The sequence below is a fragment of the Salarias fasciatus genome, chromosome 8 (genome assembly GCF_902148845.1).
Source record: "Salarias fasciatus chromosome 8, fSalaFa1.1, whole genome shotgun sequence".
NCBI classification, from domain to species: Eukaryota; Metazoa; Chordata; class Actinopteri; order Blenniiformes; family Blenniidae; genus Salarias; species Salarias fasciatus.
Window position 1 is genome coordinate 834859 of NC_043752.1, and position 23474 is coordinate 858332.

The 23474-nt window shown below is 49.9% G+C and overlaps 1 pseudogene; it reads left to right on the top strand.

The window, feature by feature from the left end:
• Positions 1-1801: 1801 nt before the first annotated feature.
• LOC115393635 (rho GTPase-activating protein 44-like) lies at positions 1802-22189 on the top strand (annotated as a pseudogene).
• Positions 22190-23474: the final 1285 nt, after the last annotated feature.

The window sequence follows — 23474 nt, forward strand, 5'->3', positions numbered from 1 at the left end:
CTGAACGTACGGTAGTGTAGAAAGCAGCGTTCTGAAGCGGTGGAATCTGTCTGTGGGTTTAATGTGAGAAGCTGCAGCTTTTCAGCAGCGATAATCACCCTGAAGGGAAACACTGGTGGATTTTCCAATTGAAGCACAAATTTTCTAAGAATGTATTTAACTGAAAGCTGAATTTTTTATGTAGAATTTGTGGCTCATTTTTGCTGATAAAGAGACACGTTTGGAGCGGTCGGGTCGTTAGATGATCATCATTTTATTAAGCGAACTTCGGAGAGTTTAACTCCTCTGCTCTGTCTGGAGGTTTTCAAACGGATTTTTTGTTGACCTGCTGTTCTCCACCACTGCCTCTTCTTCAGGCTTCTGTTTCGAGCCGGAGTTTGGTGCAGGCCGGGACGGCAGTGAGAGCCGTCCTGTTTCCCAGGGTGCAGCGGGGTGTAGCAGGGTGTAGCAGGGCGGAGGTCTGCTTTGAGGAGAATCCGCCCTGACTTCACGCTCGGCGCCTCCGGCAGCAGCTGCAGATCCAACATGCAGCTTTCCTTCTGCTCTCACAGCTTTACTGACTCTTGCCTCCTGCTGGTAATTGAAGACATGACACTTAACTGTTGTGCATGGACATTGTGGTGTAACCACATGGTTTCATTTCAATTTAGCAGACTTCAAATGATTTGTCTCATTTATTATCTTCAATATTTCACACTGCATCAAACACCGAGTGTGCTTTTTAATCTCCTATAACTTCTAGAATATATAATTTTAAATGATTCCTTCATTATGACATTTGTATTTTACAGCTGCAGAGTGAAAGTGTGCAGTGAATAAGGACTTCTGGCCATCCCCCCTGTCAATATCTGTCACGTCTTCAATATTTCTGTTTGATAAGGCAAAGTTCTGAGAGTGTGACTGAGAGTGAGAGCGGAGTCTCGTGTGTGTGTGTGTGTGTGTGTGTGTGTGAGATCACTCTGGGAAACACAGCAGTGACTCATAAAAAGGCACAGAGCTGCTGAGGAGAAGCCTTCCTGCTCAATTCTCCCTTTGTGAGCGTAGAAAGTTTCCCAGGTCATTAGTTTTGAATTTCTGTGGATGATTGTTCTCTGTGAGGTTTATTCAGGTTTATTCAGCTCTTAAAGTCGTCGGACAACAACTGCATATCTGCAAAGACATGGCTTCTCAAAGTGAAAGGCAGAATGATCAGTCATTTCACTGTATCTCGTGTGAATTGGGAACAGATTTCTTCCCCTGTGGTTTTATGAAAATGCCAGCGGTGGTTGTTGTGGTTGGATTTCTGTGTGTCTGCTTGAATCTGTCTTTATGTGAAAAACGATCAGACAGAATGTGTGTCTTTGTTTGGTGTGTGTGTGTGTGTGTGTGTGTGTGTGTGTGCGCTCCAGATTCTGGGAGAAGTTTGTCCAGCCAGGTTCCAGCCAGGATTTCATGTTGAACTCACGGCTCCAGTTCTCCGGGTTTCTGTGTGAATCTCTCAGAATGAGAGTGAGACTGATCTGAATTCTGAGTCGGGCCTCAGTGTTTGTGTGGTCTGAGGTTTTGAGCAGGTTGTTGATTTAACCTGAGCAGGCGACGGTGAGAGCGCCCGCTGCTCCACTGCAGCAGGACTGTGAGGCTCAGTCGGTCTCGTCTGCTCCGCCGCCGCCGTGACGTTTCCCTGCCGTTGGGCCTGTTGTTGAAAGAAGTGAAACCATCAGAGTGGGTGGGTGAGGAGAGAAGGAGTGAAAGGACCAGATCGGTCTCATTCTTCGGCGTCCCTCCCCCGCCCCCCCGCCCCCGTCCCTCCCCGTCCCGGGCTGTGGCCGGGCGGCAGCCGCAGAGCAGGTGCTGCTCCCGTCCTGTCGCCTGCCGGGGGGATGTGGAAGAGAAAGCTGCAGATCAGCAGGACCAGGGCGTCGCGCAGGAACAGCTCGGCTCTGTAAGTCCAGTCACAGCGGGGGGCGTCGGTCCGGTCTGGGCTGAGTCCCGGGGGAGGGGGGGGGGGTCAGAGGGCACGGCCTGCTCCTGCTCAGCTGAGGCTCCGGTCACACCTGAACGAGCCGTGGTGGTTTTATCTCCAGTTCATGCTGGTCGGTGGTTACAGCGTTCCGTCAGAGACCTCGGTGCGTCTCAGTCGGTGGTTCTCGTGTTTCCTCTCATGACTTCTGCTTTTTTAGGTTTTAATGTGTGAAATTTACACGTGTTTAGTTTATGGTTTGATATTCATATTCAGTTAATTTTCAATTTTACTCATCTTGAATTCATCCTGAACTTCACATTCTGCTTTTTTGAAATTCACCTTCATTTTTTATTTCTTGCTTTTGCACGTGGCCGTGCACAGCCTCAGATCAAAACCAAGCAAAATCAATCGGAGCGCGTCGTCGTGCGCCGCCATGACTGGAAAGCAGCAGGAAGAAGAAAACCTGACGCCTGCAGCCTTTCTCCAACATGAACACACAGTTGGAGGGTCTGTCAGTCCGTTACAGAACAAAGCAGAGTCTCGAAATATTCTGCTTTTATTAAAAAAAAAACAAACAAAAAAAACAAAAAACAACAACAACAAAAAATCCTGGGTTTTTTTCAATCAAAAAAAGTAAACTGAGGGGCTCCACAGTGGAGCAGTGATTAGCACTGTTGCCTCACAGCGAGAAGGTCCTGGGATCAAATACCTGCCGGGGCTGGAGGCCTTTCTGTGTGGGGTTTGCATGTTCTCCCTGTGGGTTCCTCCAGGTTCTCCAGTTTCCTCCCACGGTCCAAAAACATGCATGTCAGGTTAATTGGTGACTTTAAATTGCCACTAGGTGGGAGTCCATGGTGTGTCGCTCTGGGACAGAGTGGAGAACTGTCCAGGATCGGCCCCCGCCCCAGTCAGGCCCACCCCCACCCCCACCCCCCCCATATGAGGCTGGGACTGGCTCCAGCCCCCACCACCCTGAAAAGGAAAAGCAGCTTGGAAACTGAATGAAATTTAAAACTACACATTATTTACACACATCTTCAGCTTGTCTGCGATGAGTTCCTCAGTCTGACTCCACATATGGAAACCTGCTTTAAAGTTGCATTTTTGCAAATGGATGTTTGAAATGAAATTTCTTTCTATTGCTCAGGAGATCTGATGCATCTTATGTGTGTTTTGCAGCACAATAACTTAATGATGCAGAATGAGTCAGCAGGACATCGTTCTCGGGTACTTTCTGATCCAACACGCTGCTTGTGTTCAGTACAGCGATGTTCTCTGGCAGAGATGTTGTCAGTGAATGTAGAAATACTGTCTACAGTTACAAAGAATTTGACTGGTGTCTTGTCTCATATTAATCTCTCAGCAACATTTGAATAATTTAAAATGGATACAGTGTTTCCTGTTTGTGATTTATTCTGTCGTGTCCATTTATTTCATTAACCACGTAATCAGCTTTATAATAAATAATTGAACATGCATTTTAAAGTCCATATTAGTAGTTACTTTGCCTAGTAGGGTATTACTTTTCAAATATTGTACTCGGTTCCTTTTTTGAAGAAGTTAAGTGACTAGAAGTATTATTTTTTTACAGAACGTGCGCCAACTCTCTTTCCTGCTGAACTGAAGTGAATAGTGAGTTGTGTTTATACAATATTCCGTGCATAATATGATACTACGGTAAATTTACATTAAATGCTTGATAATTAAATTAATTTGATACCCTTGATTTTATTTTGTAAAAAAAAAACAAAAAACGATTGTACTTTACAACTGATACATTGTTGCCAGTTAATCAGGACAGGTCTAACTGACAATCGTCTAATTACATACTGCTCATTTGCATATCTAGGTCAGTTAGATGATGACATCATTTAAAACCGATACAATGTTGCAAACTCCTCAACCAGGAAAGATTTAAATGACATCATCATAGGAAGGAACTGCAGGTGCAGTGATACAAGCCATAGAGCCCTGATCACCAGAGCAGATAGAGATACAGCCATAGAGCTCTCAATCATACATTCTGTTTGTAATAAAACAATTAAACATGCATATTAAAGTTCCATTACAAGGGAATCCAAATTATTTGACATATTAAAAGGTATTTTATAGTAATGCAATGGTTACTTTGCCTATTAATTAATTCCTAAATCTTATAACTCAGTTGCTAATTTAGTTACTTCTTTGAAGAAGTACCTAGTAACTATAAATAATTACTTTTTAAAAGTAACTTGCCCAACAGTAACTGACCATATGAATCAGTGCTGACATTGTCCATCTGTCTTCTGCTGAATGTCTGCTTCTTGGGATTCCAGCTGTGAGCTTTGTTTGCTTACTACCCAGAATGCACTGCGCTCTACGTCACGTCCTGTCTGGATCGTCCCTGTGCTTCACTGTCTGAGCACAGCCGGCCTGTTCAGTGTGTAACGTACCTTCATCCTCAGCCAGTTGAGTGTTGGATAAAGTGGTTTACAGGACGGTTCAGCTAAATTCTCTCTCCTGAAAATGAGAAATGATTTCATTAGAAATCAGAGCCTGATCATGTGTGGTCCTGAAAAGTAAAAAAAAAAAAAAAAAAAGGCCTTTTTTTGTCCACAGAGTTTTAGTGTAGAGCAACATGCTGCTGGAGCAGCGGGAATCTCAGTGTGTTCGTTGTTTGTTTGTGTTGATCGTACAGCAGGAAATACTTCATATCACATCCTGGAGCTTCTAAAGATCTGCTAATGCCTTCAGAGCAGCCTGATGATGTGTCATATCCATAATTTAGATCCAAAACAAATGCTGAGTGCTCCTGAGAATGCATGATGTTTACTCATCCAATGCAGCTTCACTGAGATCAGACTGAATACTGGGCACCGTGTGCCAGCAGTGCTCTTTCTCTCGTCTAGAACCTCATCCGTGTAACGGCGCTGACGGAGCAGCGTTCCCACAGTGATCAGTCAAGTCCTCTCTTCTGACAGACCCTCCTCTGTCTCCTCTTTGTGTTGCAGAGCTGAGAAAACAGAAGTGTTGAGTGACGACCTGCTGCAGGTACGTGACAGTGTGAGCGTGCACGGTGCGCGCTGCCCCTCGAACACCAAACCATTAGTGGTGCAAACGTCTTATTATGCATAAAATGCCTTTTTCAGATGGCTGTTCTGTTCTGCGCTGCCTTCAGGCAGCAGCACTGAGACAAAAGGCTGAAGGTGTCCCGCTGATTGATTCGGGGGTGCAGGATTGTAATTGATCTGATTAATGATGCCCTCAGCAGCTCACACCAGCGCCACTCGGCTGCTTCATTACTGAAATGAGGAATATTTAATACAGCAGGTGATGCTGGTGAGAGGCGTGCTGAGTGGAAGGCAGGATTTCTGGAGATGAACGGCAGCATCGAGGAAAATGAAGCGTTGGATCTGTAACAACGCCGCCTGTCTCAATCCTGCATTAGTAACATCCAAGAGGCAGTTCTGTCGCTGCTTTAATGAAGCACTAACTGAAGCTCATGTTTCCACAGTTACTGTCACCTTGAACTCCTGTTTAGAGGAGGAGCTCGTCGTTAATCCTGTACTTGACGGCACATTCAAAGCCCTCCTATAATGAACCGTTAACCTTTACCTGTGTGCCGGTTTGGTCTGCTGCTCATCCGGCTGCCTGCCGGTCTCTGAACCTGTGTGTTTCAGGTGGAGAAGCGTCTGGAGCTGGTCAAGCAGGTTTCCCACAGCACGCACAGAAGCTGACCGCCTGTCTGCAGGGCCAGCAGGGCGTGGACGTGGACAAGAAGTCTGTCAGGTCGCCGTCGGTGAGCGACAGGACCAGAACACAGACGCACGACACTGACGCTGACGCACACACGGCGTCTCAGGTGGTTTTTAATTAACTGGAGCAGGAAGCAGAGCTGGACAGCTGGAAGTGCTACTGCTGCAGCTGCTGAGTCCAGTAAAGCTCCTGCAGCTCATTTATGGTTCTTGATTTTCAAATTAAAAAACACAATTTTGATTTGAAGATAGATTTTCTATAACTGATCTCGCTGTTCAGGTTTTAGAGACAGTCTTTGTTTCCAGGTCGGACATCAGAGACCTCATTCAGAGCTTTTTGTCTTTTGATGGTAGAACTCTGGCTGAGTGGTTTAAAACTGTTTTATCGCTGCTTTAACACATATGATGGAGGCACTGCTTTTACCATGGCCAGAGTAAATTATACAGGTGTTTTATTGTCTTTCTTTAGCCATTTTTTTTTTTCATTTCTTTAATAAAAGACACCAAAACACTGTCAACTGGCTGCTAATAACAAAAAAATACTCCATGTAGCCCTTAAAACTACAACCAAATTACATGTCTGTGCTTATGAGGCACACAGTTAATCAGTGGTTTTCTAATTAATTAACTTGTCTCGTTGGTATTTATGCTGCAGCGCAGTGTGTGTGTATGTCTGTATTTATGTGCATGTGTGTGTGTGTGTACACACACTCTGCTCTCCTCATATCGCACGCCTGTTGAACACATTCAGTAATTTATGTTCCTCCGGTAAACGGTTTCCTCGTCTATTGAAGTCAGGACACTGGGCTGAGCTCTAACAGACCTGCTGCTGCAGTAACACACACTCTGGCAGCATTTCTGTCAGGAAACCAGGAAACCAGGAAACCGCCTCTGATCCAGGATCGCAGCGCGAACCGGTCCAGCTGTAAACAGCGTTCAGTCCGGTGATTTACAGCCAGAGGTCAAAGGTCTTCGCTGTGGTCACTGCAGGACGTTTGAGGACAGGATTGGATGTATTTCGGTTCCTTTGTGATTTGCAGTTTTGCAGAGTTCAGTGGAGCGACTAATCGCTTTGATTCTGTGTTTCTGTCCAGAAAAAACTTCCTCTCACGACGTTAGCGCAATGCATGGTGGAGGGCGCCGCCGTGCTCGGGGACGAGTCGCTGCTCGGGTGAGAACACACACGCACACACCTAATTAATCCATTAATTAGTTTTGAATGGCGGTGACCTCTGACCCCTGCTCTCTGATGCCTGTAGGAAGATGCTGAAGCTCTGCGGCGAGACGCAGGACAAACTGGCCTCGGAGCTCATCCTGTTCGAGCTCACCATCGAGCGGGACGTGATCGAGCCGCTGTACGACCTGGCGGAGGTACGAGCAGTCCCGACACCAGTGGAGCTGCCAGGAGGCACAGTCTGATGAAAACGGAATGAAGCACAACCTTTCCGAGCAGCATCTGAGACGTTCAGCTCAGTTCAGGGTTCATGAAGCTCCAGCAAACAGGAGTTTAGTGAAACGGTAACCGAGCTTCAATAATGCTAACGCTAACAGCTGCAGCAGCTCTACGGCCGGTTTAACCTGCAGAGTAACGCTCCAGAAGCCCACTGAGGCCGAAGTCCGGCTGGATGAATGGATGAACGCGAGACTCTGAGGCTGCTGCTGGTTCAAATCCTGCTTCTCCCTCTTTCACGCTCTGCTCTGTCCTCTCAGGTGGAAATCCCAAACATCCAGAAACAGAGGAAGCATTTAGCCAAGCTGGTCCTGGACATGGACTCTGCTCGCACACGGTGAGTGTGAAACTCCACGTCCGGCTCTCTGAGCATGCTAATGCTAACGCTAATGCTAACCACAGCTACTGTGAGCACAGGCTGATGCTAGTGGTACGGTTGCCATGACGACTGATGCTCCATTGGACACGGATGTGTCATAAGCTTTTCTCTAGACGTTAGTTCATCTCGATCAGTTCAGAGCCGACACGCTGGTGGAGTGGATTGCCCTTCGTTTGAACGTCCAGCGGTTTGACTCCCCAGCTTGCAGTGTCAACATATCATTTCGAAAAGTGTTGAACTTGAAGTTGATTATCATGCGTGTGTGTGTGTGTGTGTGTGTGTGTGTGCGAGTGTGTGTCTGTGTGTGTGTGAGTGTGTAACATGCTTTCCATGCTGCTGGAGCGGTACGTGAGCCACGCTGCACTGAGAACGGTTCCCGGCTCGTCTCTCCTCCTATCAGTTCTCAAGCGTTTCCTCCACTGCGGCTTTTTTCCGGCTGACCCAAATCGGAGGCAGTTTTTCCCATCATGCCGCTGTGTGCTGAGCTGCTCTGGCAGCGTTTCATATTATCAGCACTCAGACAGAGATTCTGACAGACAGAGGGAGACGAGCGGGGCGAGAACAGAGACGGGCTTAAGCCGAATGCGTGAGGATGTGGACTCAGACAAGTGTTCGCGTTTCGCCAGACAGACGCTTAATGCGCCGCTTTGATGAGACATTTGTTTCTTGAAGTTTCGCCAGCAGTGATTTTCTCTTTCAGGGATTAAAATGTGAAGGAAACGTGTTGCACTGGGCAGCTCAGCCAGTCTCCTCCGGTCTGTGTCTCTGGTGGGTTCAGAGCTGAATGAAAGTGTTCTGTGCTGACAGGTACTACCAGTCCACCAAGTCTTCAGGACTGTCCAGCAACCTGCAGCCCAGCGGGGCCAAGGCCGACCACCTCAGGGAGGAGATGGAGGAGGCAGCCAACCGCATGGAGATCTGTCGAGTCAGTCAGACGCCTCCGCTCAGCCTAGCTTTACTTCCAGACCCGTTCAGCAGCTAAAACTTGGTTTTATTGATGAATTCAGCTCCAGTAACTCTGCTGATGTCCTCAGGAAGAGCGCTCCTCTGCTTTCCTGCTCTGAAAAACAGAAACTGATTGTTTTTTCTCATTTTGCATGCAGTCTTTACGTCTTGTTCCTTGGCTCTTGTTTGAAAATGTGCATTTTCCCCTCCAGGATCAGTTATCAGCAGACATGTACAGTTTTGTGGCCAAAGAAATCGACTATGCAAGCTACTTCCAGACAGTGAGTGTAACGTCTCTGCAGACTGCCGCCGACTGAAACACAAGGACATGGAAAAACCAAGCGCCTGGTGTGTCTCTGTGTCCCTGCAGCTGATCGAGGTCCAGGCTGAGTACCACAGGAAGTCACTGGAGCTGCTGCAGAACATTCTGCCTCAGATCAAAGCTCATCAGGGTGAGTTTCACCTCAACGCGCTGCAGATTCCACAGCTTCATGTCCTTCGGGAGCTGGAAGGAGACACGAGCTCAGGATGATGAAGGTCACCCACAAGTACAGTTTCACAGATATTTTAAAAAGAGGAAGCTGTTCAGTATGTGGAGCGTCGATATTCAGAGGCTGTAAAGCAGAGCCCGGCCTGCAGCTGTATAATCTGTTTTGTGTGTGTGTGTGTGTGTGTGTGTCGTGCAGAGACCTGGGTGGAGAAGCCCTGCTATGGAAACCATTAGAGGAGCACTTAGCGCTCAGCGGGAGAGATATTGCGTTTCCCATCGAGGCCTGTGTCACCATGCTGCTGGAGTGTGGCATGCAGGAGGAGGTAAACACCTCACACACACACACACACACACACACACACACACACACACACACACACACACGCTCACACGCTCATAGAGTGTGTGTCCAGCTCAGCAGAAAGAGGTCCAGTACGGCAGTGTTTACCCGAAGCCTGAAACAAATGATCCTAAAGTGTGACATAAAAAGAGCATCTGACCGGCGTTTAATTAGATTTAATTAGATTTAATATCACATTTGTTGCACATAATTAATGTTGTTTTAGCCACAAAGTGCAGTAATTATTTCTTTTTGAGGAGGATGTGTGCTCCTCACAGAGGCAAACCGGAAGAAACGAGCAGAAAAGGAAAATGTGTTTCCAGATGAATAAATTCCTTCTTTTTTTACGACTGACTTTTTAATTCTGCACACGGTGAAACTAACTGAATTGAAATAAGCCGTGTCCCTCATGTGAAGACCTGTCAGTCGATGCAGGAGGCAGATTGGACCAGTTCTGCTCAGAACATGGCCGTTTGGCCTGAGACGTGAGGACGAGCCACGCTGACCCTTCACCCTCTCTCCTCTCAGGGTCTGTTCAGAGTCGCGCCTTCGGCCTCCAAACTGAAGAAGCTGAAGGCGTCGCTGGACTGCGGCGTGCTGGACGTCCAGGAGTTCTCCGCAGACCCGCACGCCATCGCAGGTCAGTCGCCGTGGCGACGGTTTATCGTGGCTGTGGGATTTGCTGTGGGCTGCATCTTCCTGCAGCTGCATCGAACACTGAACATCTCTCCAGTAGCTTCACTTCTGTCTGTTTTCCTCCTTTGCTGAGCATTTCTGCAGATCATTACATTTTCCTTCTGAAGTCCTGCCTCGGGAGAAAAGCTTCTCTTTTTCATCAGGCAGACAAATCAAGTGTTTTGGTCCATTTTTGCTTCTGCGCTTTGAGAACAGAAAAATCCATGTAGAGAAGGCAGAGTGAAGAGTTCCAGGTAGTCGGATTACTGTCAGACAGGAGCTTCAGCCCTTTTCTGCTGTGCTTTTAAATCCAGACCGTGATGTGACGGACCGAAAAAGAAGGAGATGCTTTCAAGCTCTGATGAGGCTCTTATTGATCTGCTCTGCTTTTCTGTGATGGCGCTCGTCTTTTTCTTTTTCTGGAGCTGCTGTCAGATGAAAACATCGTCTTTTTTATAAACTAGCAAGCTTGACAGAGACCCTTTTTTTATGTTTTTTTTGGAGTATTGTAAGAATAAGTAGGCAAACTGCACTGAACAGCCTGTCTGTGTTCAGTGGTTTATCTTCCTCTCTTCAGGGGCCCTGAAGTCGTACCTGCGCGAGCTGCCCGAGCCGTTAATGACCTTTGACCTCTACAACGACTGATCCAGGCCTCGAAGTGTGTATCGTCCCTGAGCGCGGTCCTGCCGTCCCGCGTTTCTCCGCCGTCCCGCTCACTTCAGATCAATCCGTCCCTCTCATTCCGCAGCATCCAGGATCAGACAAGCGGCTCCAGGCTCTGCTGGGCGCCTGCGAGAAGCTTCCGCCGGCCAACAACAGCAACTTCAAGTGAGTCGCTGCTGCCGGCGAGCAAAGGCTTCGTCCAAAAAGTACCGTTCCAGCAGCAAATGTGGACTGAATCAGCGTCAGATGACCCAGAGTGTTTTCTGGGACTCACAGGTACCTGATCAAGTTCCTCTCCAAACTGACTGAATACCAGGACGTGAACAAGATGACCCCCGGAAACATCGCCATCGTGCTCGGCCCAACCTGCTCTGGATCCACGACGAGGGTACGAGGGCCACACAACACACACGAAAGCAGTGATTTAATTACTCTATATTAGAGATCTCTGGTCCAGACAGATGAAGTGTGTGTGTATGAGAGGAAGGTTTAGTCGGTCTGAACTTCTCTCAGTCGTTCTTACAGGTTTCATCCTGTAGCTCCTCCTGCTGGGAGCAAAAAAAAAATCAATTTTCCATGCAAGAGCTGGAGACTGAAGGCAGCAGAGCGTCTGCAGGATTCCTTTCCTCACAGCTCAGTCGCTCCACCTCCTTCTGCTGCTGGGAGGAGAACCAGAGAAGATCCTGCAGACTGGAGGCTGCTGAACTCCGCTGTAAGTCTGAGCTCACCTCCACCTGCTCTCTGCAGTCTGGTAGACGCAGAGGAGGGGGAATAAGACTCTTTTGTCTTCTGTCTGGTAACTCTTTCTTCTTCGCCCTCCTCTTCTTTCCATTCGTAGCTCAACATGCCAGATTTCTGATATGACTGTAATGTCCTCGTTCATTGCTTCACAGCGTCCTGAAAAGGTGTGAGTGAGTGTTGGATTCCTCTGATCGGGGGGTTTGTTGCTCCTCTTCCCGCTGCAGTAACATCACGGAGAGATGACGACGGTTTCCCTGCAGATCGTCGGCATCATCGAGCCCATCACCAGCACGCCGACTGGTTCTTCCCTGGAGGTGAGCCGGCATCGAACCGCAGACCCGGGCGTCCCGGGGATTCAGATTTCCCTGCCAGATGAGTGAGAAGCGGGAAAAAAAGCCGCCGATCGTTGTCTGTGTTTTGATCTCAGAGATCGAGTTCAACGTGACGGAAACACGGCAGCCCCGTTCACACCAACCACAACTCCAACTACAGCTCCATGCCGTCTCCGGACATGGACCAGGTGGACGAAGCAGGCGACCAGAGCCGGCGGCCCTCAGCGTGGCCACGGACAACATTATGCTGGAGTTCTACAAGAAGGCGGGTACGAGCCTGCTGCTCCTCCAGGTTTAAACCGCTCCAGAGGTTAAAAAACAAGATGCAACCAAATATCACTGAGGGGATCAAGAACGGTCACTTCAGACCTCTGTCTGTGGATCAGTTATCTTTATTTAGTGATTCACAGTGAAAATCCACAGCATCAAATCACACAACACTTTGAGTACAAAAATCTAAAAGTTACAAGACAAATCAACCTGTAGCAGAAATCCGAATCAGACGTTCTGATGGACTGGATTCCCTAATGCGGCTGTCCTGGTCCAGAGCTCCGTCACTGCTCCTTTACGTTCAGGGTTTCGTGTCAGAGTCTTATTTTGGCCTCTTGGCGTCTCGTCTGTCCACCTCAGCGTCCGGACAGCTGAGGACGAGGAGTGAGGAAGAGCCCGCTTCCCACAGGACCGCCGGCTGAGAAAACCGTTTCGCTCCGACCTCAGCCCGAGTGAATGTCCTGTCTGAGACAGTGAGACGGGGGGACGGGTAGGACGGGGGGGGGCTGATCTTCTCCTTTACCTCAGAAGAAGAAGAGCGCGCGGGGAGCTCGGAGCTGTGAATGACTGGTGATCCTGGAGCTGCTGCAGGAGGAGGATTAGCTGAAAGCAGCCGCTCGCCCTCCGTCTCTGAGTGTCTTTCTCTGAAGCTTTAATGCAGCCCGGGTCTTATCGGCCCGGCGGGGGGCCGAGGCTCTGCAGCTCAGGGACCAGGAGCTGCCCGGCTAATTAAACCCGCAGCCAGTGGGGCCGATCAATACGCCCTGATCCCTCCCCGGCTCCGCAGAAAGGCTGGAATCTGCAGAAGATTCCGGGTCGGGTGTGTTTTCTCTGATGTTATCTCTCTGTACACAATGTCTCTGAGCCACTGTGAAGGAAACCGGAGGGAAATCTTATTGGTCCAAACATTTGACGATCTGACGACCAAAACGTTCAGGTGTGGTTTTCAATAAGCTGAGTCTGAAAATTCACCCTATAACAGCCAACTCCGGTTGAAACCACCGTCCTGCGACTTGGATCCAAACCTGCTGCTGCTGACCGATCAGCGGAGGTCCAGTGAATCTGATCTGAGATGTAACTGAACTACTGATCCACAAGTTCTGTACTATGTGATCATCAGGTGCTTTACAGCAGCTGAATTAACTGAAATACAGTTCATTTTTGTTTTTTGTTTAACCATCACAAAAAAACACGCTTTTTGAACTCATGTTCTTTTATTTTGACACACTGTCTTAATAATCAGGGGAATATTGGTCTAATCGGGGCTGCTTGTGTCTCCGGGTGCTGAAGTGGTCGAGTCTCTCTAAAGCCAGCTTCCTTTTAAAGCCTCTCCGCTTAAATCCTCGCTTCACGTTTCGCCGCAGGAGTGTGTGAAGTGTGAAGAGCCCTGAGACAGACTGTGTTCACTGTTCAGCGTCTCTCTCTTCCTGCGCTCACTCTGCCTGTCTCTGTTTCAACAACGCAGCATTAGGAAGATTCAAAGGTACAGTATGGCTCCTCCTCCTCCTCCTCCTCCTCCTCCTCCTCCTCATCCTCCCATCACTCATCTGTCTGCTGAGCCATGACAGCAGGCGTCTGTGTGTGTGTGTGAGTGTGAGTGTGTATTGCTGTAAAAACACCTTCAGCTGAGTGACGGCGGTCATGAGCAGGTGAGGGGAACGGCTGTCTGACTGGTTCCACCTGTACCAGGGTCTCCGTCTCCGTCTACTCATGGCTCCAAGCTGTCCGATGGGTCTCCGCCACTCGGCTGTGGTTGTTGTTCCCGTAGCGACGGGATGTTTGGACCATCTGTGTCGTCACGGTAACCGTGAGTGTTAGTTTGAGGGATTTAGTACAATTTCAGCTGAAATATGTAAATTACTCCTGGTTGGCCCATGTTGATAGTAACTGGTGAACTGACTGTTGTCATGGCAACCATAAACAACTTGACAGACACTGAGAAGAGAGCGAGAAACGTTCTCAAAAGTATAATTATATATTTCTTGATTGTTAAATTTGTGGGCCTGAAAGCTTGTGACTTAGAAATGGACACAAACACAAGAGCAACACACTCCAAGGAGTGTGTGTGTGTTTCATGTTTATGGAATATTTCCCAGAGTGTGTGAAGATACTTTGATGAGTTCTGCTGAAGGATTACTGTGACTGAATGTGATTGCATAGTATATGACTGTCGGTTTTTTAACATGACAGAAAAGAAGATGCAAAGTGTTTTGTTTTTTGTGGTGAAACGCATTTCCTCCACTGGCCCACCACGACTTCTGTTTGTAGATTTAATCAGAGATATTTTCTGTTGCTCCACAAATTTGGAGTTTGTGACAGCGAGTCCTGTGAGCAGAGTTGATTAATAACTTCTTTCACCAGCCCAGGTTGTTCGTGCATTAATCTGTTTTGGGAAGGTGTGTGTGTGAATGTGTGTGTGTGTTAATGCTGTCTCCGATCGTCCTACTTGTGCACTGCAGCTACCTCTGGAGTGTATTGAGTGTTTCTGTCGTCACACTCAGACCCTCGTCACTTTGAGGCAGATCGGTTCGTCTCATCCACACTGAAGCCGTTTCTGCTTTTGCATGTTGAGGATCCTGAACTGTCACACGCTGAAACTCAGACGTCCCGATCCGAGTCTGGAGATGTGGAACCCGGACGCAGCCCCCCCGCCACCTGCCCCCTCCCCCCACCCCACGCCCGCCCCCCTCCTCTGGTGTGATTGGCTGTGCCTCTCTGTCCCACTGCAGCATGGGAGTCAGGGTGATGGACACTACTTGGGTGTCGCGCCGGGGCTCGTCGTCCACGCGCAAACCTCCTCCACGCCACCGAGCGTGCGGGCCCTCCACCCCGCCCACCGACGCGCTCAGCCCCCGAGCAGCCTGGGGATTTCTCCCCCTCCCCCACCCCTCCTCCCACTAGCAGCGACCGAGCCAGGTAAGGCTTGATGTGCCCCGCCCTCCTGTGTCACAGCCCTCCCCCCGCGCACCGCTGCTGCTGCTGCCGCCGCCGCCGCTGCTGCTGCCAGCGCCACGCCCTGCATCCGACACCAGAGCGGCGCTGTCCTGCCCCCAGCTCCCCAGTCAACCCCGGGTACCCCGATGTCTCGCCACTTCACCATCTCTGTTGTTTGAGCACTCGATGCTTTCTCAGTTCTGGATTTCAACAGTCGTGGTGGAAGCTTTTTCCTTCACATTGTTGTGTTTCATGTGGAAGTGAATCCCTCACTTCCGGCCCAATCCCAGAGCCCGGGTTCAACCCCGAACCCCAGCAGGTCCGGAACAGGAAGTGGTTAGCAGCACCAGAGAAATTCTCATACAGATCTAAGAACCCTGTTTCTATCCACCAGCCTGAAGCAGCCTGTCCTACATCGGTCCCAAACCCATTAGATACCTTATTTCCATCCATCCTTCCATCTGTCCACCATCTATACCAACTTGTCCTGTAGAGTCACCTTTTCACTTGTCTTTCTATGTTTTGAGACTGTGGGAGGAGACTGGAGGAAATCCATGAACACTTCAGTACATTTCCTACCAGCCTCTTCCTGGACGTCACGTCTTGTTCCAGGGTAGCTAGCGAGGTCTGGTCGTCAACACGATACTTTGTCGTGGTGTCAGTTTGACAAGATTTTTTTTATATATATATATATTTTTTTTTAAGATGTGTCTGCTTTTTATTGCTCTTATTTCTCTAAGATCAGTCAACAGCTCAAAGAGTTGAACCCGCAGCAGCCCTGTTGGCTGGACGCTGGGATTGGGCCTCATCAGGGGTTTTGGATGTGGGGAGGTGGAGGAAGGTGGATGAAGGTGGATGAAGGCGTGTTGTTGGTTCAGTCCTGCATGAGCATGAGTTACTTCACTTCTCTGTTTTTGTTTCCCCGCCATCAGTCCGAGCATCGTTAGCAGCATATCCCTCCATTGTCGAAAGGCCCTGCAATGGATGAGGTGACGACTTTCTGCTTCCTTTCTGAGGTTTTCCTCTAGCACCTCGTTTTCGTTGATCCATGCTGTTCCCCGTGGAGGCCCTCACTTCTTCTTTACATTGATCAATATTCACTTGATGTGTTTCCCGTCATAAGAAAGCAAACCTAAACGTTCCGACGATCGATCGACTCCTCCGACTCCCCGAAGCTGATGTGTCAGACTCGCTCCCGCTCACTTCCCCGTCAAACTCTGATATTTTTATCATTGCAGCTCAGACGATGCGTCCTCCAATTGGGTCGGACTCCTGTTACGCCTACCCCTCCCCCGAGGAGGAGAGGCCTCCCCCCCCTTACCCCTCCTCCTCCTCTTCCTCCTCCTCTCCTCTTGCTCGTCCTTCTCGCTCCCCCACCAGCACTGCTTACACCCGAGCCCTCCGGTCATGCGTCCCTCGCCCCACCCCCCGAGTCCGTTCCCCCCGGCCCGCCCCCCCCCTCCCCGCCGCTGCTGTACAGCCCTCCCCCGCCGCCCCCCCACCCCCCGTCCCCCCAGCCGCATCGACGTGAACTCCAAACCCCAGCCCATCTCGCTGCTGCCTGCCCCGACAACGCCCCAGCTCCCTGCCCGACGCCCCGCATGCCGCCGCCCACCACGAGCCCAACGGCCCCGCCTCTACATCAAACCCCGCTCGTCCTCACATCGCCACGACCTGTACCCCGCCCCCCCCGACCCTCCAGCGCCCGCTGTCTGCTCCCCCTCCGTGGGCCGCCTGTGCCTGCAGGCCGCGAGAGAGGAGCCAAGCCCGCCAGGTAAATGCAGAACCGGAACCCCCAGAGACAACCCGGCGCCCAGGTACCCACACCTGGATGAGACAACCTGTGCGATCCGCTTGCAGTGTTAGTGTTGTGGAGATTCTGAGTCTTGGTAGAGGAAGGGAACCCGGTCGATGATGAATCGGGTCGCCGTTGCTTTCGGTCTGGAGCTGTATTCAGGGGTCGGGGGGGTGCAGTGGTCTGAAGGTCAGAACCACCAGCTGCTCGGGGTCGTGTCCAGAGTTCGTCACATGATCCGCTGAGCTGGTTTCTGTTGCACCAGGCGACTGGTTCTGTTTGGACTCCTCAATGTGAAACCAGGTCCAAAAGAAGAGTGCGGCTCACAGCACTCTCCTCTTCCTCCTCCTCCTCTTCCTCTTCTGCTTTCTGCCTGTCAGTCACAGAGATCAATGCTCTTTAGCAATTCCATTATCACACCCATCTTTCATTCAGAGGCATCATATCCAATCCACACTTCTCGTGCCGTCAGGATGTTCAGGCGGCGGTTGCCTGGCAACAAAGGAAATTCACAGCTTTCGGTGAATTTGATGATAGTGGTGGGAGTTAATGAGTCACTCCGCTCAGCCCGGTCGGCCCCGAGAGATCCGACCTCTGGACGGAGAGCCACAGCCGTTACCGTGTTCGATCCTGCCAAGGCCGACGCTTCACTCAGTCATTCATTCAAAGTGTGAGGACAGATGAATGGATGACAGGGTAATGTGGGGCGGGAAGAACAGAGTGCGGTACAGAACCGTGTCTCTGGGGAGAAACGAGACATGACTGAATCACAAAGACCAGCTGATTGGACGAAGTCCAGCGAACGGTCCAGGAAACCGGACGCCAGGCGCTGCAGTAGAGGTGGCCATGACAGTTTGCCGTTTGACGAGATGTGCGTCGGTTCATGACCGAACTCGGTGGGACCGAGGACGTTTCACTTCCCTCGCGCTGTGATTCTCCCTTCACGGGACATGTGATTCACCTGACGAATTCCTCGTTGCCATGGAAACGGAGGACGCGTTCAGGACTGCCATTGGAGCCGTCGTCAGATTTCTGACCATCTTTAATAGTCTTCAGAAGAAACCTTCAACAGAGGCAGCAGCTGAACTGAGTCACAGGTTTTATTTAGCAAACTGATCGACTCAGTCGACACACAGGAGACTAATTTTCTGAAAATAATATGAATTTGATAGTCAAAACTTTGAATTTCAAAGTTGTACATAAGTAATGTATTTTAGTCTCAGTATCAACCTGCTATGTCTGCTTATTCTAATTCACTTTTATTGATATACGGCCGATCGTAGCAGCCATGTCAGGGAGTTTCATAGAGATAAACCCAGAACCAGAACCAGACTAGAGGAGACTTTCTGCAAAAATGTGACAACGGATGGAGAGTTCGTTCCTCTACTGAGCAGTTTTTCCATTTCCAGATGTTGGTTCAGGCGTCGTGTTGAAGTGTGACTGTGTGAAGCAGTGAAGCCAGACTCTTCATAACGCCGGCCTTGTTTCTCATTTCCATCTTGCCTGCAAATGGAAGACGAACCATTAAACCATCACTTTGTTGTTTTGGGGGCTTTGAGCTGCTCTTGCCTCGTCGTCTGCTCGGACTGCCCGTCTGACTCAATCCGCCAGAATCCCCGGGAAACGGGAGGAGAGGTGTGTTGAAGGCCTGCCAGGTGTAACCCTGAGTGTTTCTTCTTCACTGTCTCTTCAGCACCCTGAAGAACAAGGAGCTGTCTCCAGTGATCGGGCAGAAGGGCCTGCAGACGGCGGCCTCTAGTGGACAGTCTCCACACTCCGAGCACAGTCCGCACAGCCTGAGGAGAGGTGATGGAGCTCACACACACACACACACACACACACACACACACACACACACACACACACACTCAACCAAACAATCCTGTAATTTAACACCTGCATCAGATTGGAATTCCTGCAGTGTGACAGAAGTGAGGACAGTCGCTGCAGTTTCACTTCACGGCTGTTGTTTTTTTCCGTCTGTAGCTAAGAAGCTGGCCCCCATCCCGCCCAAAGGCCCGTACTGCCCGACGGGCGCCATGTCGGACCAGTCCACGGGCCAGCCGTCCCCGGTCAGCCTGTCGCCCACCCCCCCCAGCACCCCGTCCCCGTACGGCTTCAGCTACCCGCAGGGCTACGCCACCATCGGCTCGCCCGGCCAGCTCCAGATGGCCGCCGCCCCCTCCCTCTCGTCCCCGCCCTCGCTGGCCGGCACCCTCACCAAGGCGCGGCCCACGCCCAAACCGCCGCGGCAGAGGCCCAACCTGCCGCCCCCCCAGCCCCCCTCCACGCCCGGCAGCAGCCCCCAGCCCCTGGAGCACCCGGCGGGGCTGCTGGACGGTCCTGTCCCCCGGAGAGAGCATGTCCACAGGTGAGACGGCGCCGCGCGGCGGCCTCAGCGCCGCGTCAGCACCCGCTGTCTCTTTCTGGACCTTTCCAGACCCTGGATTTAGGTTCAGTTACGCCTCCAGGTGTTGACAGGTTGCATTTCCCTCCAAGCAGTGTGAGAATATGAAATCAGAACATTTATTCACTGCTGACGAGAGACAAGTGTGTTTAGTAGAGCGATGGTTTGTGTTTCTAAAAATCGAAAGTATCTGAAAAAATATATTCAACAAAGATAAGGTAGAATCTTAGCAGCACAAAACGAAGCAAACTGAGTTTCAGGAGGAGTTGCAAACATGCATCACATCCAGATATCACTCCTTATACATGTCAAAGCCGTATTTTGTGCCGTGTGATTAAAGAGTTCTTAATTCTGCTATAAATCCCATGAAAAGACCAAACATGTAAGGGAGATGTTTTAGATGTCAGTGTTGATTTCACAGGAAGTGAAAGGGCAAAGGTCATTTTTGGAACTCCCAGAACATACTGTAGGCTCCTCCTGGATGAAATGTGGATTTTTGCTGTGTCGGTCGGTCCTCCTGTCAGTCGTTCAGTGTTTTCTCGGTCTCGTGGCGCCGTCGGTCTCTGCTCTCTTCTAACTGTCTGATTGTCTCTGCAGCCGTATGAGGCGGAGGTTCAGTGTGAGTCTGAGTGTGAGGGGCTCGTTTAGGGTAAGCAGGAGTTCATATGGTAAAGCCTGACCCCCCCCCCCCCCCCCCACCCCTCCACCTCCTCCACCTGCAGCTTCACCGGTGGTCCTCTGGCCCCGCCCCCCAGCTGTTCGGTCGGCCTCTGCATGCTGGCTGTTGCATGGCTTACAGGGGCTTGCCTACTGAACGGACAGCACCGAGGGCAGATACCCCCCCCCCCATAAACACCACCAGCACCCCCCCCCTCACCCTTTAGGATTCTCACCCATAATGCTCTGCACGCACCCAGCATCAACAATCAGCCACCATCCACCCCGACATCCACGACCCCCCCCCCCCCCTCGCAGCCTCGTCCCCCCCAGACACCGACCCCCCCCCCCCAGCCTGCTCATCTCCACATCCTGTGTTTTTTAACTGAGGTCGAAGTAAAGTGGCTCCAGTCCCCCCCAAAAAACAGAATGTAATTAAAACATGAACAGCAATGAGATCTGTTACGATTAACAACCTCTGGTGTTTTATTTTATTAATGAATGTTTGTTGATGTTTCGATGGAAATCGGACAGTAGATGTGCTGAGCTGTGCTTTCATGTCAAAATGAGAGAAGAGGAGTGAACGGTAGAGTTCATGAACTCCAAAGTTCGACTCAGTTGCAGTAATGTAATGAAGTATTTGGATTTGAATTTTTTTTTAGTTTTTTAAAACTATCTGTAGATCTTTTTTTTGTCCCCGTACTTCTGGTCATGTTGTAAATTTGACCTTTTCTCCCATAAAATGGATTTTTCTTCATTACGAAGCCCTGGACCGTTGTGCCGTCTTGGTTTGACCCCAGAAGTTTCATCCCTGCATCCTCCTGCACCTCCTTCTCTTTCTCCACCTCCTCCCTGTCCTCCTGCTCACCTGCTCATCTGCTCTGCCCCCCCTCCAACCCCCCCAACCCCCCCAGATTCCCTCTGCAACCTGGACATCCCCGTCATCGACATGGAGCTGGACGGCATCTTCGACCTCCCCCACATCGCCCCCTTCGGGAACCCGGCGGCGCTGCTGGAGTCGGCGCTCGGCCGGGCGGAGGAGGAGGAGGAGGAGGAGGAGGAGGAGGAGTCGGAGAGCACGGTGCTATGACCACGCCCCGCCCCCGTCCGGCTGACCTTTCACCTCCTCGGCTGGATCTCCTCATCACGTCTCCGGGGGCGCGAGCGAAAACAGCAGCAGCGTTCACATTTCCCAGGTGTCAGTGAAGGGGACGTTTATCAGACACTTTGCATCAGCTGGATCATTTTTTTTAGGAAATCTTTTATTTATCATCAGTCGATTCTTTATTTTTTTTTTTGTTTTGCCTTATTTGATTCACTTGCAATATTGCCTTTAACTTGACAGACAGGAAACAGGCAGCTGGGAGGAATGAGCGCTGCAGAACCACCTGCTGTGAGCCAAATGACCACCGCTCCATCACAGAGTCACACACAGGGGGAACATGCAAACCCAGGAAGCCTCCCGGGCCTGATTGAGTTCTGGTTCTGGTCACTGTGACGCAGGAGGGCTGACGTCTGCAAAGCACCTGTAAATGTCTGGTTTTAGCAGCAGCATGGCTTCATGTTTTTGCTTCTGGTCCTGTAGAAGAGCTCCGAGTGTGTTCTTTCATCGTGTACGGCCTCAAAGCGTTTTCCATTGTCACACACACACACACACACACACACACACACACACACACACACACACACACACACACACACTTCAGTGTTCTACTCATGGACAGGCTGCCGGTTGAAATGCCAATTGTGAAAAACACAATAGCTGAAGGCAAAAAGTGACAACTGGAAGGTGTTTCAGTGGATCTTTGATCTGCTGCATTTGGCTGAGCACCGCGGCCAGTCAGCTCTTAAAGCAATAGGAAGCACAGCTCAGAGATTCTAAAAAAGAAAGCTTTCACAGGAAGTGGCTTCATCGACCTGAGCCTGTGAGTCCGTACTGAGGGCGGCAGGTCATGCAGACATTTACAGGTCCTTGGAGGCTCAAACACAAACGTGATTATAGACACGAATCTGCTTTTTCACACATGTCCATAGGTGCAAGCGGAGCGCGTGCGCACACACACACACACACACACACACACACACACACACACACACACACACACACACACACACACACACACACACACACACACACACACACTGCCTCTCGTGTGTCTTTGTGCTGTCCTGATCCCCCCACCGGCTCCTCAGGGCTGTCGGTCCGATTCCACCCACCTCAGAGTTCTCCCGAGCGTTCACTGTGAGTGTGCCAGTACCTGGTTTTTTGGAAATATTGACAGCGTGCGTATGTGTGTGCGTGTGTGCGTGTGTGTGTGTGTGTGTGTGTGTGTGTGTGTGTGTGTGTGTGTTGCTAGCGTGTGACGTGTTAATTGATGTGCTAATTGTACTTTCTGATGTTGCTCTGTTGGTGTTGTGGGGCTTAAAAAAAGGAATGCATGTTGTAGACATTTAGGGAAAAATGAGCAGAGGGGCTACAGTCAGTCAGGATATCAGTCACTGGATATTTATTGTTTATACTGTATATTTTCAGAGTTTATGAGATGACTAACAATATAAATCAAATCAGATCATATTTTGTATCCACGGGAGAGATATAAAGACAGTTTCCTTTACAGTTGATGCCACCAGAGTGCTGTAAAACACACTACATTACTCACAGTATAGTTTATAAATGTTCCATACGCACATTTAAAGAAAAAAAGTGTTTTCTTGAATTGTTTTTGAGCAGAAGTTTGTCTGATGATGTTATTTGTCTTTTTCCCAGTTGGTGATTTTGATTTTTTTTTTAAAGTTTGTATAGAGGAAGAGGAGGGTGAAGGCTGGAGTGCTCAACCACAACAGCCGACCAATCAGAGCACCTCCTGCTGCTGTGGGGGCGGGGCTTTACTTTCTGTCTCATATTGCACTTCACATGCATCTTTCAAATTAACTAACGAAGCTATAATGCATTTGTTATTCAGTGAAACTGATTAATGTGTTAAACATGTTGGACCTGTCCCATGAGCCACTGGGTGGCGCTGCAGAGCAGCTGAAAACAGTCCAGTCTGTCAAATTAACCCCGTGTTTTCAGGCTGAATACTGAATTTTGAAATTGGACGTTAAGCAATCAGCAGGAAGCCTGCAGATGCAGGAGGAATACTGTGGTGCACTCCAGACTTCATGTCAAACGACCTCGAAGAAACCATGAAAACCGCCTGCGCTGAAGCCAAGTCCGCATTTTAACGCCTCTGAAAACAGTTTTTCACCCACTCCAGAAAAAAAGGTGCTATTCTGTTTGAAAGGAGCAAACTTTTTTCTGCCATTTTCATTTCCTTCAACTCGTCTGTTCAGGCTGACAAGAGAAACGTGCAAAGATGTGTGTAAATGTGTTTATTTTGATGAGAGTATTTATACAGATATATACTTTTTACTCAGTATGGGGAGCCGTGGTTGTTTCCGCTGCACATAACAGACATTTAGAAACAGAAGTATTGAAACCGGGACCAGAATCTGGCCGCGGCCACGGTTTTCCAGAGTGGCTGGTTGACCTTGAGAGGAGGGGTGGGCTTCAGGGTCGTGACCTTTCCTGTCTGTCCCGAGAAGGTCATGGTCCACACGGCCTCCGGGCGACCCGTCTCACTGGGAGTCACCCTGACCCTGACCCCGACCCTGACCCTGACCCCGACCCCGACCCCGACCCTGACCCTGACCCTCCTCCTCTACATACGAGGTGTCGTG